Source organism: Candoia aspera, chromosome 1, assembly GCF_035149785.1.
Source record: "Candoia aspera isolate rCanAsp1 chromosome 1, rCanAsp1.hap2, whole genome shotgun sequence".
Taxonomy (NCBI): Eukaryota; Metazoa; Chordata; class Lepidosauria; order Squamata; family Boidae; genus Candoia; species Candoia aspera.
The window spans coordinates 32,847,587-32,869,094 of NC_086153.1; positions in this window are offsets into that span (position 1 = coordinate 32,847,587).

Genomic DNA, 21,508 nt, shown 5'->3' on the forward strand with positions numbered 1-21,508 from the left:
GTTCAGGTCTCTCCAGTTTTTTTTTTTTTAAACATACACACTCCTGCTCCTGAATCCTATAGCTGCTGGGCTGGGGACTGCTGATTTTTGATTTGGAGAACTCTGGATCTTAGGCTAGGATGCAGGAAGGTAGGAGAAGGACTGTGTTTGGGCTGGAACCAGAACTAGAAATGAGGAGAGTGGAAAACTGGATGGAAAAAACAGTAGAGTATGGGTTGGAGAGAAGTGTAGTGGCAATGCTCAAGCTGAAGGTCTGAAGGGAAGGAGGGAGAAAAACAGAGAAGAGAAAGCCAATATTTACTACATTTAGAATAATGAATACAAAGAGAGTTGGTGACTGTACTTTCATTAGTTGTGTTCAAGAGGAGGCTAGAAAGATCTTTTTGTAATGCTGTAATCTGGATTCCTGCACTGAGTAGGAAGTTGGATTCAATGGCCCAAATGACTATGATTCTAATGGACATGAGGAGAAAGTGAAGAAGGAAGATCAGGAATATGCAGATTAAGAAGAAAGCTGGGAGAGCAAGAGAGAGTGACAGGAGGGCACATGGACACAGAAAGCTGGGGGATAGAAAGGAAACTTTTTTAAACAAAAAAGGGAAAGCAGGACATTATTTCTGTTTTTAAATTCCCAGCAAGATAGGGCATTTAGAATCTAAAACCTGAACTTGTCTGGGAAACACCAGACATATAGTAACCCTACCTGCTGTTGATAGCTGCTCTTGCACACTTAATAAGAAGTAAACCTGGAATAGACTAATTGTTATGAGAGTTGCTGTGAGGAAGAATAAGCAAGAGGGTAATTTTGAAAAAAGTCAAAGAAGAGGTAGAAAAGAAGTATATGCTTCCTATAGCCACCCAGAGCCACATGCAAGTGAGATGGGCAGTTATATAAATTCAATAAACACACACACACACACTCACACTTTGGATAGCCATTTTAAAACTTAGAAAGGGGTAATCCATGAGCTGATGCAATATCCCATTATCAGGCTTATCAAGTTCAACCAGGATCAAATTTTGATACCTTTTTTAAGGCTCCATGGAAGACTGGAATGATTTATTTCATTTGGGGTGGGGGATGTGGAAGAAGGGAAGAGACTTACAAAAATCTCCCAGAAATCTAAAATCTTATTACATTCAGAAACTCATTGTCAGGGCCAGCCTCGCTTCGCAATAAGACACAGACTCACTTAATGGGTATTAAGGATTTCTGGTTTATTGGAATGATGCTGACAGAATGAAAAACGGGAACGGGGTAGGTAGTGTGGGGGTGCCCCTTTTATACCCTCCTGTATTGCCCCGGGCTTCCCCACCCCTCAATGCCCCGATCCCTCTTGATGGGACCCTTGATGGCTGCTTGGGCGTTTTCCCCGGTGTCCTCTTTGTCTCCCTGCGACGGTTGTGTCCTCCGGGGCACCATGTGCTTCTTATCTTCACTCCTCTGACGTCTCTCCTTTCAGTTGTTTATGGGCCCATGGGTGTGGGTGCCTTTGGGTGCTTGTGTTAATCCCTGGTTTGATTATCTTCTTCCCCTTTTCCTTAATGATCATGATCCACGTTGTGAGGCTCTTTGTGCCTTGCAACGAGGTCATGACACTCATGCGGAGGCTGATACCATGATTAATCAGCATTGCCACTATAGTTTTCTCTCTTGACATAGATGGAGTAAGAAAGGACTCTGATTCAGGAAAACAGGATCTTCACCTTAGGTTTTGGTGCTTCTACTTGTGGGCAAAAGATGTGTGACCAGGGTTTTAGGGGCAGAACTAAAACATTCCTGTTTTTATGTCCTTTGAGTTAACTCTTAACTCTGATTTATCTATGTTGTGCTCTTTATGAGATTATTGGTTCTTCTTTTATTGATGTCGTTTATAAAATGAAGATGGTTTGAAATCATGTCTTTAACTATCCTGGAGAACAATTTCAGACAGAAAATAAGTCTTTTACTTAAACAAGTTTATGAGTGTTTAACTGAGGATGGTTATGCATCCCTCAAGAACAATACCAATGATACATCCCTCTATTTATTTGGAAGTAAGTCTCAATGAGACCTTCCAGATAAGTGGATATAGGATTGCAGGCTAGCCATTTTTCTTTTAATGTAGTTGTGTGCTGCTTTCCCCAAATAGGACTTTACATTCTCTGCCTATTGGCTCATTGTGTATTTTCAAACAGGATATCTAATTGCTCAGGCGAGCGAGAGCGAGCGAGCGGGGGGGGGGGTACACTTTTCTTCCTATGTATTGTTTTTCTGTAGTTCTTAATGGCAACATTTATGAAGATCCTGGTACAGATTGGAATTGAGGGCAGGGACTTTTGACAACAGAAACTTCCTGTTTGGTTTGCTGCTACACTTCTATCAATGAGGAAAACAAGCTTCAGAAGATTAACCCACTCATTTTGGGTGAAATTTCTTAGGCTGATTTGCTGAAGAATCTATTTCCTGACAAATTATGCTGAAAAGTATTATGCCATGCTATTATTGTAGAAAATTTAGATATACAACTCTGTATATTGAAAGTAGTTAAACTCTTTTAATTTCTTTTTTTAATATGCAAAATTTATTTTTATTTCTAAGTTTTCTTTTAAATGTGGACTTTATTGAAATAAACTTTTTCTCATGACACCAATTTAATAAAAAGCTCCCACTTTTTAAGGTGACTTCATGTGTGGATGACATGGGTCCCATATTTATGCCATAATTTTGTAGCATGAATAAATGTAGTTTATCAAACCATCTTCCAGTAACTGGAAAATCAGTTTGTCTTGAAACCTTGGTATAATTGTCTCTAGAGCCTATCACAGGAAGAATAAATGAATTTAATTACTTTTATTTATTTTCTCTCTAGACTATTTCCCTCTCTTTTGTGTTCACTCCTCCTTATCGGTCTAGTAATGGGAGATTTAAATAATATTGTCAGACTGATCACAAAAAAACCTGGCTTGTCAACCAAGCCCCCCCCCAAGACAAATTGTCCAAATATCTTTGAGAATATCATTTTATAATTCACCTCAAATTCATGTGCAAGAAAACCTTAGATTTGTGACTTTATAACAATTGGTCTTACGGCATTATAACATTTTACGATAAAGACCATGAACCTAAATGTGAAAAGTACATTGTAATTTATTGTGCTTTGATCTAGCTCTCTGTAAAGCTACAGAGTGAACATAAAACCTCATTTGGGCTTAAGCTCTTATGGTTGTTGGGAGCAAGCTGATTGAAGAATGGTCCTCTGGAGACCCTAACTGGAGGTATACCTTAGCTGAGAAGGCCTTTACTTGGCATCTCTTGGATCATACATACGTGATTCAAATGGCTTTGAGAACAACAGGCAGACTGTTAATGGTCATTAGTTCAAAGAAGTTTCAAGCCAAATAATATACTCAGATGGTGGAATTTTAGCAAATTTTCAAAGGAGCTCCCAAATACTATGTAGACATATGTCAGAAGAATAATGATACCCACTAGATAGTAGCTGAGCTGTTAATGGGACTTGGGCAGGTGAATACCCACTTCTGAATGGTGGATGTTGTTATACTATCATTATAAATCTTAAATTCATAGCAGAATCTGTGCAGCAAGGCTAAGATTCTATTGTCTGTGGATTGTCACTGTTTGTGCTGAATTATTGTGTATCTGGATAATTATGATTTTTTTTTTACACTGTGATTTGACTAAGTGCCAAGTTTAACTCTTCACATGTTTAAAGTAACTAATGGTTTGGAATACCTTCAAATAATTGCAGAAGTCAAGTGATAGGTTATTTAGCATATTTTAATTCAGCTTGTTAAAAAAAAATAGAATGGAGAGTGTAAAAAAGAAAGACACATTATTTAACTGGTTGTGATAATAGACTACATAGCTACTTCATTTGCTGCATGTTTTTTAGTTAATTTCAAATGTATATATTACATTGCCTTCCATTCTACTATAATCCTAGAGGAACTTCAAATGAGGATCATTTATCCATGTAATTGCAAGTTTTAATATGGTAGAAACCTATATATTTTTGTTGCTTTTGAAATTGCTAGTCTATGACCATTACAAAGATTAAGTTCGGTAAAGTTAATAAGTGTAAACATTAAGAAAATATTTTAGAAAGAAGCTATGGTGCTGGCTCTCTTTACATGAGGGTTAGTTATCCAGAACCATTGATTTCAAAAAACTGCCACTTGATCCTGAGAAAAGACATGACTGCTTTAAAGAGTTGCAGACAGGCACTATCTTCAGCAAAGGATTGTTACCTTGTCATGGTGCTGGAGCTTGAGCACCTCAATGATGCCATGAGCTAAACCGTGAAGGGCCACCCAAGACGGGAAGGTCATGACAGAGAGGTCAGACTAAATGCGATCCCTGAGGAAGGTAATGGCAACCCACCCCAGTATTCTTGCCGTGAAAACTAAATGGATCAGTACAACCAGAGATATGTCGGTATACCATCGGAAGATGAGACCCCCAGGTCGGAAGATGGTCAAAATGCTACTGGGGAGGAACAGAGGATGAGTTCAACTAGCCCCAGACGTGATGATGCAGCTAGCTCAAAGCCGAAAGGATGGCTAGCGGCCGACGGTGCTGGTGGTGAACGGCGAATCCGATGTTCTAAGGATCAACACACCATTGGAATCTGGAATGTAAGATCTATGAGCCAGGGCAAATTGGATGTGGTTATTGGTGAGATGTCAAGGTTCAAGATAGACATTTTGGGCATCAGTGAAGTGAAATGGACAGGAATGGGCCACTTCACATCAAATGACCACCAGATCTACTACTGTGGACAAGAGGACCACAGAAGAAATGGAGTAGCCTTCATAATTAATAGTAAAGTGGCTAAAGCAGTGCTTGGATACAATCCAAAAAATGATAGAATGATCTCAATTTGAATTCAGGGCAAGCCATCTAACATCACAGTGATCCAAATATATGCCCCAACCACAGATGCTGAAGAAGCTGAAGTAGAGCAGTTCTATGAGGATCTGCAGCACCTACTGGACAACACGCCTAAAAGAGATGTTATTTTCATCACAGGAGACTGGAATGCTAAGGTGGGCAGTCAAATGACACGTCGAATTACAGGTAAGCATGGCCTGGGAGAACAAAACGAAGCAGGACATAGGCTGATAGAATTTTGCCAAGACAACTCACTCTGCATAACAAACACTCTCTTCCAACAACCTAAGAGACGGCTTTATACATGGACTTCCCCAGATGGACAACACCGAAATCAGATTGACTAATCCTTTGCAGCCAAAGGTGGCAGACATCTATACAGTCGGTAAAAACAAGACCTGGAGCTGACTGTAGTTCAGATCATGAACTTCTTATTGCACAATTTAGGATCAGACTCAAGAGATTAGGGAAGACCCACAGATCAGCTAGATATGGTAAAGGTAAAGGTTTCCCTTGAAATGCTATATGCCAGCAAATTTGGAAAACACAAGAATGGCCATTGGATTGGAAAAAATCAACTTATATCCCCATACCAAAAAAGGGAAACACTAAAGAATGTTCAAACTATCGAACAGTGGCACTCATTTCACATGCCAGTAAGGTAATGCTCAAGATCTGCAAGGTAGACTTCAGCAATTCATGGAGCGAGAATTGCCAGATGTACAAGCTGGGTTTAGAAAAGGCAGAGGAACTAGGGACCAAATTGCCAATATCCGCTGGATAATGGAAAAAGCCAGGGAGTTTCAGAAAAACATCTATTTCTGTTTTATTGACTATTCTAAAGCCTTTGACTGTGTGGACCATAACAAATTGTGGCAAGTTCTTAGTGGTATGGGGATACCAAGTCATCTTGTATGCCTCCTGAAGAAGCTGTATAACGACCAAATAGCAACAGTAAGAACAGACCATGGAACAACAGACTGGTTTAAGATTGGGAAAGGAGTATGGCAGGGCTGTATACTCTCACCCTACCTATTCAACTTGTATGCAGAACACATCATGCGACATGCTGGGCTTGAGGAATCCAAGGCTGGAGTTAAAATTGCTGGAAGAAACATTAACAATCTCAGATATGCAGATGATACCACTTTGATGGCTGAAAGCGAAGAGGAACTGAGGAGCCTTATGATGAAGGTGAAAGAAGAAAGTGCAAAAGCTGGCTTGCAGCTAAACCTCAAAAAAACCAAGATTATGGCAACCAGCTTGATTGATAACTGGCAAATAGAGGGAGAAAATGTAGAAGCAGTGAAAGACTATTTCTAGGTGTGAAGATTACTGCAGATGCTGACTGCAGTCAGGAAATCAGAAGACACTTAATCCTTGGGAGAAGAGCAATGACAAATCTCGATAAAATAGTTAAGAGCAGAGACATCACACTGACAACAAAGGCCCGCATAGTTAAAGCAATGGTGTTCCCCATAGTAACATATGGCTGCGAGAGCTGGACCATAAGGAAGGCTGAGAGAAGGAAGATCGATGCTTTTGAACTGTGGTGTTGGAGGAAAATTCTGAGACTGCCTTGGACTGCAAGAAGATCAAACCAGTCCATCCTCCAGGAAAGAAAGCCAGACTGCTCACTTGAGGGAATGATATTAAAGGCAAAACTGAAATACTTTGGCCACATAATGAGAAGACAGGACACCCTGGAGAAGATGCTGATGCTGGGGAGAGTGGAAGGCAAAAGGAAGTGGGCAAGGTGGATGGATGATATTCTAGAGGTGACGGACTCGTCTCTGGGGGAGCTGGCGGTGTTGACGACCGACAGGAAGCTGTGGCGTGGGCTGGTCCATGAAGTCACGAAGAGTTGGAAGCGACTAAACGAATAAACAACAACATAGCTAGTGTGTGATTTTCAAAATGAATCCCAATAGTTTATACTCCTGATTTGTGGTTTCAATAAGATTATTTATAAAATTAATTCTAACATTGAAACTTGGGCTGTTTGCTATAGCTTCTAATACCTTAATGACTGCTTGGAATTTTAGGACACCTTCAGGTAAGATTACCTCAGACAGCTCACCCCTCTGAGTGGGTCCACTTCTTTTTCACCACTCTCACAGCTGCCCATTGGCTCACTTTTTCCCAGTGGACCCAATCCATGGACATATCCAGAGAAAGTGAGAGAAAGTGGTTTGTGGAAGTGGATGCTTCCACTCTCGTCAATGCATTTGCGGAGAAGAAAGGTGAACAAGCAGGAGGAGGATGGGTGGCATTGGATTATTTTGATTACTCCTGCAGTTTAAGCTCTAAACTAATTCCTGTTTCACCTGTTAACTTGTTAATTTTTCATACCTTTCATTTTAACATTCATTTTAACCTATTAATTCTTCAATAAACCTACACCTTCACCTCCCTCCATGTATTCATCAAATCTACTCCGCAAGTTTTGGTCATCTTCATTCAGAACTATTATATATTTCCCCTTTCTCTTAGTTTCACAGAAATGTTGTTTTTATCTTTTTTCTTTCTTTTATTTCATCAAGTCATGCTCTTATCTTTTATTCCTCTTACATTCCATGTCTCAATCTTCCATATGCCTTCAGGATGATCAGACAGGCCCCATAACTATTAAATGCTGCCTCCCATCCTAGCTTTGGTCAGTCAAGGCTTTCACATAATACTTCTTCACAAGATAGAGAAGGCCACCAACCTTAGGGCATATCTGTATTTACCATTTAAGATGTTCCTGTCCTATGCTCATGGCAACAAGTCTAAACCAGCTTAAGAAAATGTCCTGACTGAGAGACCTGAGCAACAGCATGCCTCTTATTAAATGTCATCTGCAGGTTACCATATCCTCTCACCGGACAGTTCCCCTGTGCTCTGCCTTCCCACCTTTCTGTTTCCAGAAGGCAATGGCCAATCACTTTACTTTTTATGGGTGGACCTTATACATTCATAAATATGTAACATACATATATCTACATGTATATATAAATATATATCTACACAAAGTAAACTTACATTTATATATACAAAGCTAAAGCATTGAAATGCACCTGTGTTTGGTAGTGGACTGGATGAGGGCCAATAAACTAGACTTCAGTCCAAAGGTCCTGTTAGTGGATGATTTATTTGTCGATGGGAGTGGGTCAAGCATTGGAAGAGGTTATTTCAAGAATTAAATTTGTAGGGATGCTTCTAGATCTGTCTTTGTCACTGCTTAAGCTGATATGCCATTACTTTCCTACTTGGCTAGAAATACTGTTGGTGTGGTAATCCATGCCTTGGTAACTTGTACAGATTTCTACAAAATATTATACATGAGATTGCCCTTGAGGATGGCCTGGAAACCATCATGTAACAAAATTCATTCCTAATTGATTTGGGGAATGTTCCTGTGAATATGCAGCTTTTTTATTAAAGAGTTGAAACAGCCACTAGTCAAGTAAAAACCTGCCATCTGATGGGTCTGGGAAATGAAAGATGCTTTGGAGAACTCTTTTTTAAAAAGCCTTTTAATTTAAAAAAATAAAATAAAATTAAGGCTAGGAATGAGTTTTGGTGCCTTTAGTAATAAGATGGCAGGCAGCTTTAAGTTGCTAACCTGCTAAGTGTTTTTTCCCTTGTTGCTGGTTTGTATATGTGTGTGTGTTGTGCAGTGCTCTCCTGTGGCTCTGAATACCTGAGAATATGTGTTGTGCAGTGCACACTGTGGCTCTGAATACCTGAGAATATCATTTGGAAGAATACATGAAGCAGGACATCCATTTTTGCTTCTGTGTCTCTAGGCTTCATTTTTTACCAAGTGCTTTTGTTTTGACATCCTGTGTCATTTGTGAATGATGTTATAAAAAGAAGCATAAAACTGGGGAAGACAACATTTTTATTGTTGAGTGAAACCTAGACATAACTGTGGTTTCTCTGGATATAAACTAAATGTACAGGAATTGTTCTCAAAATATGTTTTGGGGCTTGGGGAAAAGTGGCTTATATTTATCACAGTACAGTATCATGCAGCAGCAGAATTGCTAGTGGAAAGCAGTACTGGCTGGGATCTGGGAGTTGTGGTCCCAAGCAGTACTGGAAGGAGCTAATTATGAAAGGTTGCAATACATGTTTTAACAAATGCAAGGAGATGTTTATATTCCACCCCCACCCCCCACCCCACATAAATATGTACTAAGGTATTCTGCCCAGTATAGGGAAACACATCAACTAATTTCTGAGATAATGAAACTTTGAACCTCCCATTTATTCTGGTAGTTCTCCTGAGACTCTTCTATACTTCTGATGGGGTCCAGTACCCTATTCTGTGCTGGTGTAAAACAACATACAGGTAGTCTTGGGTTATGATGACAATTGGGACTGGGATTGCTGTCACTAAGTGATGTGGTTGTAAAGCGTGACATCACATGACTGCATCACTTAGCAATGGTGATCCTGGCAGTCCCCATTGCTGTTGTAACCCCAAGACTGTGTGGGTCATTAAGTGGGAAGAGGCAGGAGTCCCAGGTAAGAAGTGCAGGGGGATGGGGGGTGCCACGGGTGAGTGCTGGGGAGTGTGGGTGGGCCAGCAAGGGCAACAGGTGGGTGCTGAGAAGTGTGGGCAGGCTGGCAAGGACAGCAGACAGGCTGGCTAAGGCAGTGTGTGGGCACTGGGAAGCATAGGTGGGCCAGCAAGAGTAGCGGGCAAGTGCTAGAAAGAGTGAGTGGACCAGCAAGGGCAGTCAGTGGGCCAGCAAGGGCAGCATGTGGGCACTGGGAAGCATGGGTGGGAGGGGGAATGTGACAGACTATGAGATCTCTGGGATCTTGTACTCCGTAGTGGGGGTCCTCAGGAGAAAAAGCAGCAGGAGCAACTTATGGGAGCGACTTATGACCTTCTGTGATGGCTTCCCCAATAACTTTGCTTGTGGGAAGCTGGCAGGGAAGGTCATAAATGGTGATCACATGACCATGGCTCGCTGCATTGGTGTACTTGCTAGCCAGGTGCCCAGACACCTGGATCACAATCCTGTGACTGTGGAAGCTGTGATGGCCACACATTTGCAGACCAGTCACAAGTCTCCCTAGTGCAGCACCTTCATAATTTTGAACAGTCACTGAATGAGCGGTCGTAAGTCAAGGACTACTTGCAAATCATATGAATCTGAACATTGCCATGTAAGGATACCACTGGTGCTTTGAACAATTGTGGCACAGAACCTTCTATTCACTCTTGGAAACCTTCTCAGGTAAACATGAATTCAAGTCTATCAATTTGATCAGAGGTGGCTCTGTGCATATTTGCAGGAGACTGAGATTGTAACATATTCTCTTTACTTAAATTTAACCCTCACATCTAATATTCTAGCCAGAGGGATGGAGCAATTTCTCATTTTCTTTATGCCTTGAAGTCAAGGCATAAAGAAAATGCCATATAATGGGATTTTTTTTCAAGAATAACACAAACAGGTGTGTTACTGGTTTTGATCTTCATGAAAGCACACTACAGGAGGCTTTACACAGATGTACATTATTGGAAAATGACAGCTTTCTGGAGAAAAAATACAGTATCCATTATTTTCAAATACAGTACATTTTTGTCTCAGATAGGATCTGGGAAATAATTTAGACCCTTTTCATATAATTGCATATGGTACAGTTATAACACTCTCATTGGCTTTGTGAAATTGTGAAAGTTCCAGGAAGCAGCTTAATTTTCTCCTATACTCCTTTCATCTTTATACCTAAGGCTACTTGCTAGCATATATGTTCTAGTCTGCAGAAATAAGATTACCCATCACAACACTCTAGATCTGCAGAGTGTAGGGTTATTAGGCCAAGGTATCCTTTTTTCTGACTTTTTCATCTGATTATCATTAGCTGGAACTACTAAGTCCAGTGGCTTGCCTGTCTGGGGAGAAAAGAAATAGGGTGCCAATAATAAAATGGGTTATCATTGCAACTTGTCTAATCTTAGGAGTCTTGGGTTTTGATAAATAATACTTTTAGATACTAAATAGGGGTAAGATATCTAGTGGCTGCTACCAAACAATGATGTAAACTGGGAAACATGGGCTGCCAAGTCAGTACAGTAATACGATTAAGTGTTAAAGATGTGGTTGGATACATAATGTTGCTTACCGTTTTCTGCAAAACATGGATTTACAGCCAAAAGTAAATGAATTTAATGTTAGCAATTTCCAAAAAAATATAAGGACAGTAAAAAAAAAAATGGCTGGGAATAGTAGTTCAAAAGGCGGCATATATGAGGAATAGGGATGCAGCAAACAATAGGCATAGGCAAACTGTGGCCCTCCAGATGTTGCTGAACAACAAGTCCCAGCATCCCTCATCATTGGCCTTGCTTCCTAGAGATGCTGGAACTGTAGTTCAGCCACATTAGAAGCACCACAGGTTGCCTGCTGCAATTTCAGGTGAGTGTCACATACAAAAACCCAGCATGTTTCTGAATGATTATTGTGGTTCCAAAAAGAAAAAAGAACAAAACATAATGCAGCCACATTATAAAATGCATTCTTAATATCAGCGGTTCACTTTTTGATTTCACTCTCAGCAGACAATTTTTCCTGGCATTACAAAAATAAGTTCTATCTTGTAGGTTAATTAAAATTGAACTGAAGGGTGGAGGGGAGTAATTTTATTTTTAGAGGCTTATAAAACATGAAAGCGTTCCAGCTCCCTCCATATTTCATGACTTGGAGTTGATAACTATGTGGTATCAGCTCATGGCTATACCTGATTGGGAAGGATCCACACATTATATCAGGATTAATACCCAAATGCCTCTAAACACATGTAGAGTGTCTCTTCTTTTCTACCCAGGATATGTCACCCTCCCTTCCCCTTAAGCATTAGGAATTGTTAATAGAATAGACAGCTTCATCCCAATAAGCCTAAGTCACCTTCTTCCTTATTTTTAAAATTAAACATTGCCTACACCTGCAGGGCAATTAAAGTTGCAGAATAACAGAGTTATCTTTTCAAAACTAGATTGAAAAAGGCTAGAAGAGAATAAGACATGGCTGCAGTAGGAAAGCAAAATAGACTGCACCTAGTTCTACACATGGAAAAAGAGATCAGCTAAAACCCATTACTAAGCAATGCAGGAGAGAGACTGAAAGTCTTGTGGTCAGAACACATACTCCCAGTTCCCCAATTCTATCTGTAGTAATTCCAGAAAGAGTGACAAGCTAAAGTAAAGAACATTTGGTGATTCCATCCCACAAATCCAGTCTAAGTTTTTCTCGCAGGCTATTTTAATCACTGTAATGCAGATTCCTTTCATGGTTCTGCTTACTCATCAGGATCAAAAGGTTCTCCAACCCTGGCTTCTCCTCAAATGACAGGCTGTCGCTTTGGCATGTGGTGCCATGATCCCGGTTTATACAAGGGTGCTGGTAGGGTGAGATCAGTGAATCAAGGAGAACGATACCAAAAGAAATGGCTTGAAGATTCAGCTGAGAGGAAAACATAAGAAGAAGACATGACAATGTAAACATCTTAAGAGGGAAAAAAGAGAAGGATTACAGGTTTGGAAATTTGTCCTGCAACTATGCCTTTAGTGTTCTTCAGCCTGAGCTATAAATTCATTCCAAGAATTGCAAAAAGCAGACATGTGGACAGGTTGGAATGAATCTCTGACAACTTAGAAGAAACTATTGTTTCATAAAGGAAGAAGGGACAGGCAGAGATGGCTGCAGCAAGCTAAGATATCACATAAGCACAACTAGAGCCTAGTTATCTGTTCAGCAAATAACAGTTCAATCTATCAAACCTAGAAAAGCTCCCAGCCCCAATGGCTACCCTACCAAGTGGTTTAAGACCCTCCCTCCCTCCCTATATTGTTGGAGGTTTACAAATAATGCTTTCTGAATGAAGTTTTTCCAACTTCCTTTAATGAGACTTATATAATTAATTTTGGAGGCTGGTAAATATTTTGCTGATTTTGCAAGCTATTGCCCAATTTCCTTGTTAAATGCTGATGCCAATATTCTGAAAATGATATTGACATATAGATCATATATGACCTTATGTGTGATTGTCCATCTGGCACAATCTGGTTTTATAAACAGGCAACAAACTTCAGTTAATATTAGATTTCTAACTGACATTTTGTCTTTACACCCGTAAAGTTTCGTTTTCCCCTTCTGGCTCCAGATTGGTTTCGTTTTCGGAGTCAGAAGCAGGCTCAGACCTCACAAGTAGCTTCAAATCGCTGCAATGAACAATAGCGAGGAATGCAGGAGGGCCCTGGTTTAAATTCCAGGTAACTATACCTAAATCATCATTAAGATCTTGGATATACTATCATGTGTTCCAAAAGTAATCTAGGCTTAAGAATCTCACCAAACACAATTGACTTCACTAGTGTGTATATATCTGTGCATTTTCAATGTATGCATTTAAAGAGGTCTATGGAATATTGCAATTATTCTTTTTCCCTCTGCAATTGCTAACTACTGAAATATGGTAGAATCATCCTGATGGTTTGGGTAAGTGGAAAGTAAATGTTATTATAAAGGCTCCCATTTCAAAATATAAGTCTAGTGGAGAGAGCGGCAACTGAGAAGGAGTATATTAAATGGAGTAACCTATAAAGTACAGAACAGAAGGATTTATTGGTTATTGTTACAGAAAATCTTTGAAGCCACCAGCCAACTTAAGTAGCTAATATAAAAAAGCAAACAGATTGTTGGTTTATAGGAAATAAAACAGAAATGTAATAGACATACATCTAGTGGAAAATGGAGGCACTTTATCAGTACAGTACATGGTAGCAAGCTCATTTAAATTTATGGAATAAGATAATAAAAATAGGACAAACAAGAAGTCTGCTTACCCAAGACTGCAGGTGGGAGCAATAAAAGAAGAGGATTCAGGATACACAGCCTACCTAACCAGATAACCTTCTGGAGCACTGGGTTTTTAACTGTCAGAATTTCTATAAGGATGATGTAGCAGCATAGGAGACAGGTCAAAATGGGACTCATATTTAACGTAAAGTTCAAGGACAACAAGAATTCATTACAACAGATGTGATGATGGTCACTAAATTGGGTGAGTTTAAAAGAAACTCATGAGAATTATTGGAAGACAGTTCCAACAGGGACCGTTAGTCTGGAGACTCAGTGTTATTTTGAGGTTGGGGCAGCATGCCTCTACATACTACTTGGAGAATGTTGGGAGAGGGGCACATCTTGGCCTTCTGTTTGTGAGTATCCTGGAGGTATCTGATTGGCCACCATGAAAAACCAAATAGTGGAGTAAGATAGCCTATTCTTATGTTCTTAGGAAGCAAGGAAGGCAGAAAGAAAATCTTCAATCATAATAACAAAAACAGCAACCATAAAGAAAATGTAGTCAATTAAAGAAATAGATTGGGATGATATTCAGGATGTGCATTTGCATATACAGAACCCTTTCTTTACTCAATATATAATTAAATTTGGAACAAGCTACTGTATTGACAATAATGGAAAATAATACATGTCTGGTGACATTCACGATGATAACTTCATGTAAAATGTTGGTATTCATCATTGGTACATCTTTGGATGTTAGATACTAACAACAATAACAACAACAACAACAAACAGAAGAAAGCAGTGGATTTTATACTACATTTCTAAGGTTTCAGGAGGCATTTGGCTTTGCAGCTAGAATGATGAGAAAAATGGACCTCATTCACATACAGTGCTTAACTTGGTAACAGAATTAACCTATTTCTGGGTTTGCCAAGTACACTGAGCCGTAAGCTAATCAATCAGGCTGGGTTTGTATACACACTAAGCTACAAAACCAATCAAAGTTAGCACTATCCAAGCATATTATGTCAAGCCTTTACTTGACCTGATTAAGCATGTGTGAACACAGCCATTGTAAACCTTCATGACAACCACTGCAGTCCAATTTGTATCCAAAAATCTGTGATGTTCAAATCATTCTTACAACGGCATGATTTTTTAAAGGACATACAGTTTGACTTACCTTAGGTTGTTTCATATTCAGAATGCACAGCATGCACTGGAGACCTGAGTGTCAGGCCTGTCTGTTCTGCTCCTCCTCCCCATCCTATTTACAGCCTATAACATAATCTGAACTCACAAGTATCAATACCTGTATGAATTGATTGACAATGTACTTATCTCACCAATTTTTCATGGTGGGTGAGCCCTGAAAAAAGTAGTGCGGCACTCTCTCTTTTCTGAATGGCTGCCAACCCTCTGCTTGAAGGTTTCCTCTGTTGAAAGTCCAGTTTTAAAAATCAAGAACCATAAGAAGGAAAACTCAGGAAGTGGCACACCAACAGTTGGTAACCTTTGGATAGCAGACTTGGGTACAGGCCACCTGATCACAGTCTTCCTGTCTATTGTGCCATAGATTATATTTCTATTTCAATAATAGTCTCTTGTGAAAATTTGTATCAGGACACATCAATATGCATAAGTAGATTTTATGTAGCTGCTTTTCTTGTGATGTGCTGCCTCTTTTCTGAGTGCATTCGTGAGCAAGACAAATACCTGAAATCAAATATTTCTGCCTTATGCAAAACAGTGTGAAGGCTCAAGCCTTGCTTGCTCTCTACCAATCTATGTGCAGGAGCCACATACAGAATTGACTTTTTCTTATTGTTTCTTGAAAAGCATAGGATATTCAAGCAGTAAGAGACACCAGGTTAATATATCTTATTTGAATTGAAATTATTTGAATAATGACACATTCAGTTAAGGATAAAGGCTGCAGAGAGTTGAAAATTAAGAATCTCCATTGATAAAACTAGATTAAACTAAAGTTGAAGAGGTTCTGACCCTACATTAGTTCATTAATGAATCTCATCATTATTTTTAAGCCAGCAATTTTAATTAGAGATGTGCCCAGCATGGAATACCCACTTTTAGTCATGCAGGTAATTGCATATTCTAGCCAATTTCTTCCACATTTTAGAAGAACGAACAAAGCATTTGGAAGAAGAAGTCTATAATGCAATTGTAGTCCTAAAAATACACGAAAGGAAGATTTTTCCCATTTACAATCTCCATGAATTTTGCATTTCCTCAGCATTCATATTTCTGCAGTCTATTTTCTCTGACATAATGAGTCTTGTTTGAAACAGTGGAAATACAATAAAAGGTTTTGATTCACATACTGATTCAGGAAATCTGAATTAGGTGTTAATATATGACCCAAATAAATTAATAAAAAATAATGACCTTCCAAATATCTCCTTCATTGCCATTCCTAATTCCTTACCTTTTGCAAAAGAGAATCACAGTGTTGGAAAAGATTGTAGACCACTGAGTTCCACTCCTTATTCAGTGCAGGAATCCAAATTAAAAAATCCGAGACAGATGGGTCCGTACCCTCTGCTTAAACCCATCTATTGAAGGGGAGCCCAACCCTGCCTATTTGGTTCCACTGTCAAACTGCCCTTACTGTTGCTTATTCACATAACATTATCAAGTCAAATATCCTCATCCTGTACTTTGGATCTGAATTTTCCCAAGAGGTGAACGTTGCTCTTGTCTCTCCTTAAACTTTATTCTGTTATATATGACCCATTATTCTAACCTTAAGATCATTTTGTAAGTTATTTTCACCCAATTATGTGTGTCATCTGCAAATTTGATAAATGTTAATTCCATATTTTCACCCAAATCAGTAATAAACATATTGAATAGAACCCTTGTGGCACTGCATCCCATCTCTCTCTCTCTAATTTGATGAGAAATTTTGAGTATGATTTCAGGCCAAGCCATGCCATTCAGCCCACCCTTCTCTAATTTGCTAATCTGTATTTCATAGGCTGAGGGACTCTGTCACATACTTTGCTGGAGTCACAATATATTATGTCTACATCATTTCCACAGTCTATAAAACAGTGAGATAAGTAAAGATCATGTTCTTTACAAATCCATGCTGACTTCTAGTAGTACTTTTCAAGTTGTTTATATTGATCTTTTTGATACGCTCTTGAATCTTCAGGAAGATTTCAGAATGGATCGTCCTTTCCCCTATTTTTGAAGGTAGACACATTTTCTCTCCTCCAGTTTCAGGACATTTCACCAATTCATCAGGATTTCTCAAACATAATACATAAGGATTCAGTCAGATCTGCAGTAGGTTAGGATGCATTTAATCTGTTCTGGGAGATATAAACTCATTCAAATAAAGAGGTATTCATTGACCGTGTTTCTTTGAATCTTACATTTCAATACTGTCTTTTCATCTTGTTCTTCACAATTTTCTGGGGAAGAAAATACTTCTATTAGAAAAGACTGAACCAAAATAGAAGTTGAATAATTCTGACTTTCTTTTGTCATGTGCTGGCATTTGCTATCTTAACTGAGCAGCTGGTGTAAATGATTCTTTGCTTTTTATTTTGAACATATCCAAAGAAGGCCGTTTTTGTTAGTATTGTTTGCTAATCTCATTCTAATCTTTGACTTTCCCGACAACAGTTCGACAATACTGGGCTGTTTGTATGCTTCCTTTCTGACCAGACCCTCTTTCCACATCCTGTATGTGTCCTTTTAAATTTTACTAAGCTTTTGTGTAGCCACATTGGCTTCTTCTCCATATTTTTTTCTTCACTGGAATTGTTTAGAATTGTGTTTCTTTTTTAAGAACTTCAGCCAACTTGAGCTCCCATTTCCATTAGCTTCTCTTGCTGTGGGATTCTATTTATAATTTATCAGACAAAAACTATAGCATTTCCTGCTATTTCCATTTCCTTAAGTAAAACTTCCTTACAGGTATTCCTTGAGTTATGATGGTAGTTGGGACTGGAATTTCTGTCACTAAGAAATGTGGTCGTAAAGCATGATGTCACATGATTGCATTGCTTAGTGATAGAAATCCTGGCACTCCCCGTTGCCGTTGTTAACTGAATCCTACCAGTCATTAGGCAAGGACCCACCCTGATCCAAGCCACTCCTGGCTTGGTCCCTCCCAGCCCTGAGCCTCCATAAGGTGAGGGACTACTCCTCTTCAACTCCATCCACCTGCCCATCCGCCCCCATCTCTGCCTTTTTGGCTGCCTTGCACTCTGCTGCCTCTGCTGGCCTTGCCATCCTGTGCTCTACTAGCCCCGCCACCCAGCCAGCCCTGCCACCATGCTGGCCCCGCATTCTGCTCACCCTGCCACCCTGCCTTACCACCTTGTGCTCTGCTCACCCTGCCGGCCTTGCCCCCCTTGCCACCCTGTGCTCCCTGGCCCTGCTGGCCCTGCTGTCCCCAGTTGACCTTTGCCATCTTCTTCCTGCTGTTGATGAGGCGTGCCTGGCCTGGCCCTATGTGAGGCAGCTGCTGGCTCTGCCAGGCCTTCTTCCTGAGGCTGCTTGCACTGTTCTCCAAACTGCTTGGGCCCTTCTTGTGATGCTTTGGAAGCCTTCTAAAACCTCATGAAAAGTCCATACCGCTATTCTCCAAATCTTGTGGGCTGTTTTCACAATGCTTCAAGCACAGGGCCGGCGAGTGGAGTGGAGTGCAGGGCAGCAGGGGCAGCTGGGGCTTTGGCTGGGGTGGCTGGCCTTGGCACAGGGCTTGAGGTGGCACTCCTCAGCGGCAGCATTGCTGGGGCCGAAGTAGAGGCCCGGGGGTGGGGTGGCCAGCTGAGACTCCTGAAGGCCTGAGGCCTCTACTTCTGCCCCAGCGCCGCCATCACTGTTGAGGAGTACCGCTGTGTAGGGAGGCCAAAAGGGCACAGATGGAGAGGGACATAGGCAGGTGGGGGGAGCTGAAGTGCCCCTGCAGTCATAAATGAGGGAAAGCTGCTAAGTGCCTGAATTTTGATCACATGACTGTGGGGGCCCTGCAATGGCCATAACTTCAGGGACCAGGCATTAGTACCATTTGTTCAGTGTTGCCGTAACTTCAAACCGTCTTTGAACAAATGGTTGTAACTCGAGGACTGCCTGTATTGCTTAGAATCGAGTCTGGGACAGCTGATCTTCTTGCACCTTCTGCTACTTTTTGAAGGAGAATGTTTTCAATCAGACAAGTCAGGAATTTCTTGAAGGACCATGCTTGACAAGACTTGTCTCCCAACAGGGATAATCTCATTCTCTCATCCCTATGCCATCATGTGTCTGAAAGATCGGCGGTTCTTCTGAAAGGTATCATTCATATCTTCTCCTTGGTTGGTTAGACACAATATATTCCAAACCACTGAGCTTTCTGTTTCTCCTGGTTTTTGCAAATTGTCTATCTCAGTGATGGGAGTATCCAGAACTAAAGATTGTATTCTAGCTGCATCTGCTGTCATGAATTTATGTATGCCATTTTTAGAGTGACATTAGGAGTTACCTCATCTCCAGTCTTTTGCACTCTAGAGCAGAGAGAACTTTAGGGTATATTTTTCAGAAAGAAGAGAGGCTAGCTGGTCGCTGAATCTCACAGGTGGACCTTTGGAGGAAAACTGTGGGGAGGGAGCACTTGTTTTGACTTAGCAGATGGCAACATAAGCCTGGTTTTGCCTGGGCTTGGAAGCTAAGCAAGGATGGGACTGCTTAATATCTGGATGAAAAACGAGGGAATTCTAGGGCTGAAAGCTAAAATAAAGGGAAAAACAGAAGAAACCACTGCATGGATATGTTTGTGTAGTTGCCTGAAATCAGTTTTGACTCAAAGTTATCTTTCCCTTTTTCTTACTTGCAGTTTCAGTACACTGCAAACATTTCTTACAGCCACATTTTAACTAGGAGAATAAGCACTAAAAGAAAATAATAAACAGGTTTATTGCTAAATACTTCTGACTCCAGTAAATAGACAAGTAAGGCAGGGATTGAATTTCTCTCCCACCCCCACATTTTTTAAAAGTAGAAATGGTTTTAAGGAGAGAAACATAATTGGCTATAAAATGTACACATGCTATATGTAGAGTACAATATCTTCTTTTTTGCAAACACCAGTTTTCTAATAATGGAGAGAATAGTTTCTGGAAGGTTTATGAATGATAGATAAATACTTGTGCTTCTCTTCCTTAAGCAATTTCAAAAGCCTGGGGCTCAAAACAATATTCTGATGCTTTATTTAATTCCTGCTCAAGCCTGAATGATGCAAAGTGAGGGTCTACAACTTACAATATTGCACTGCTAATATTTTCAGATTTCCTAAAGGCCACTTGGGTAAATTGTTTGTCTGCATTAGGCTACTGAAAACTAATTGAAAACCTGAATTAAAATATTCATAATGTGCTAGTGGGAAGTTGTTTACTCATAGATGTCAGACCTTTCAAGGTTGTTCAGTTAATGCCTACTGAGTTTTGCTTCACTGGGTCTGTTTGGTTTTGCCAATCATGGCAAGAATTATGATTAAGGTTTTGTGTGCATGCAGTAATTTTAGTAAGTTCAGATACTTGAAAGATGTAGCCCACATTAGGCCTTCAGAAAAGTTAATTGTGGAATGGAGTATGGAATCAACTGTCCCACATAGATGGAGATGGTCTAAAGATATTAGCTGGAGGCAGTTGAATACACCAGTTTTTCTCAACCGCAGCAACTTTAAGATGCTTGGATTTCAACTCCCACAATTCCTCAGCTAGCATGCCGAGAAACACTGGAATACACTAACAGGATTAGGTTGTATATACTTACTGTAAGTACCTGTTCTAAATAGCTATCATTGTTTCTCAACCCTGGCAACTTTAACATGTCTGCACTTCAACAGCCAGAATCCCCCAGCCAGCATGGGGAATTGGCTGGGAGCTGAAGTCCAGACATCTTAAAGTTGCCAAGGTTGAGAAACACTGCTGTACATAGTAAAAAAATGCATAAAGCCTCCACTGTCTTGTTTCTCTGTATCAATTGCCATCCTTGCAAATCAAAATATACCTCAAGTTCTAAAAAAAGCCAGTCACACTGTGACAGGCCCTTGGAGAGGAAGCCTCAGTTAGACAGACAGCAGGTTGTGGGTATTCTGATGTTGGTTTCTTTTGTTTGGTTTTAATTATTTCACTGGATGATTTGTTAATAAGTTTTTCTGATTGCAAGCCACATAGAGTTGAGCCAGGCACATACAGAGAACGGTATTAATAAATAAAATAACCAAAACCACCCAAACAAAAAACCTTAAGTATCTGCAGGTTTCAATCAGCTTCATTTAAAATGAGTAGCAAACCTCTTATGTGAATGTTCTATTACAGGAGGTTCATCACAGCTTTCCCCAACATGGTACCTTCCTGATGTGTTGGAACTGCAAGTCTAAGTATTCTTAACAAACAATCCAATCTGAGGAGTTAGTTAAAAAGAGATTTCATCTATCTCTTGTGATGGGCAAAGAAAGTTGACATAAAAATGGGAACAGAATATTCCAAATGTGGTTGGTTTCTCTTGAGCATCAAAATTAGGAAGAACATGCAGAGAAATTTGGTTGGACCAAATTGATGAAACATTTATTTCTTTGTTTGTTTATTCAAATTTGTGGAGTCCTTGGTGCTCTCTGAGCTTGGTTGTTTGCTTGCAGATGTTTCATTATCTGACTAGGTAACATCATCAGTGCTGCTGATGTTACCTAGTCAGGTAATGAAACATCTGCAAGCAAACAACCAAGCTCAGAGAGCACCAAGGACTCCACACTTCAATCTTGCACTACATATATTCTCTTCTA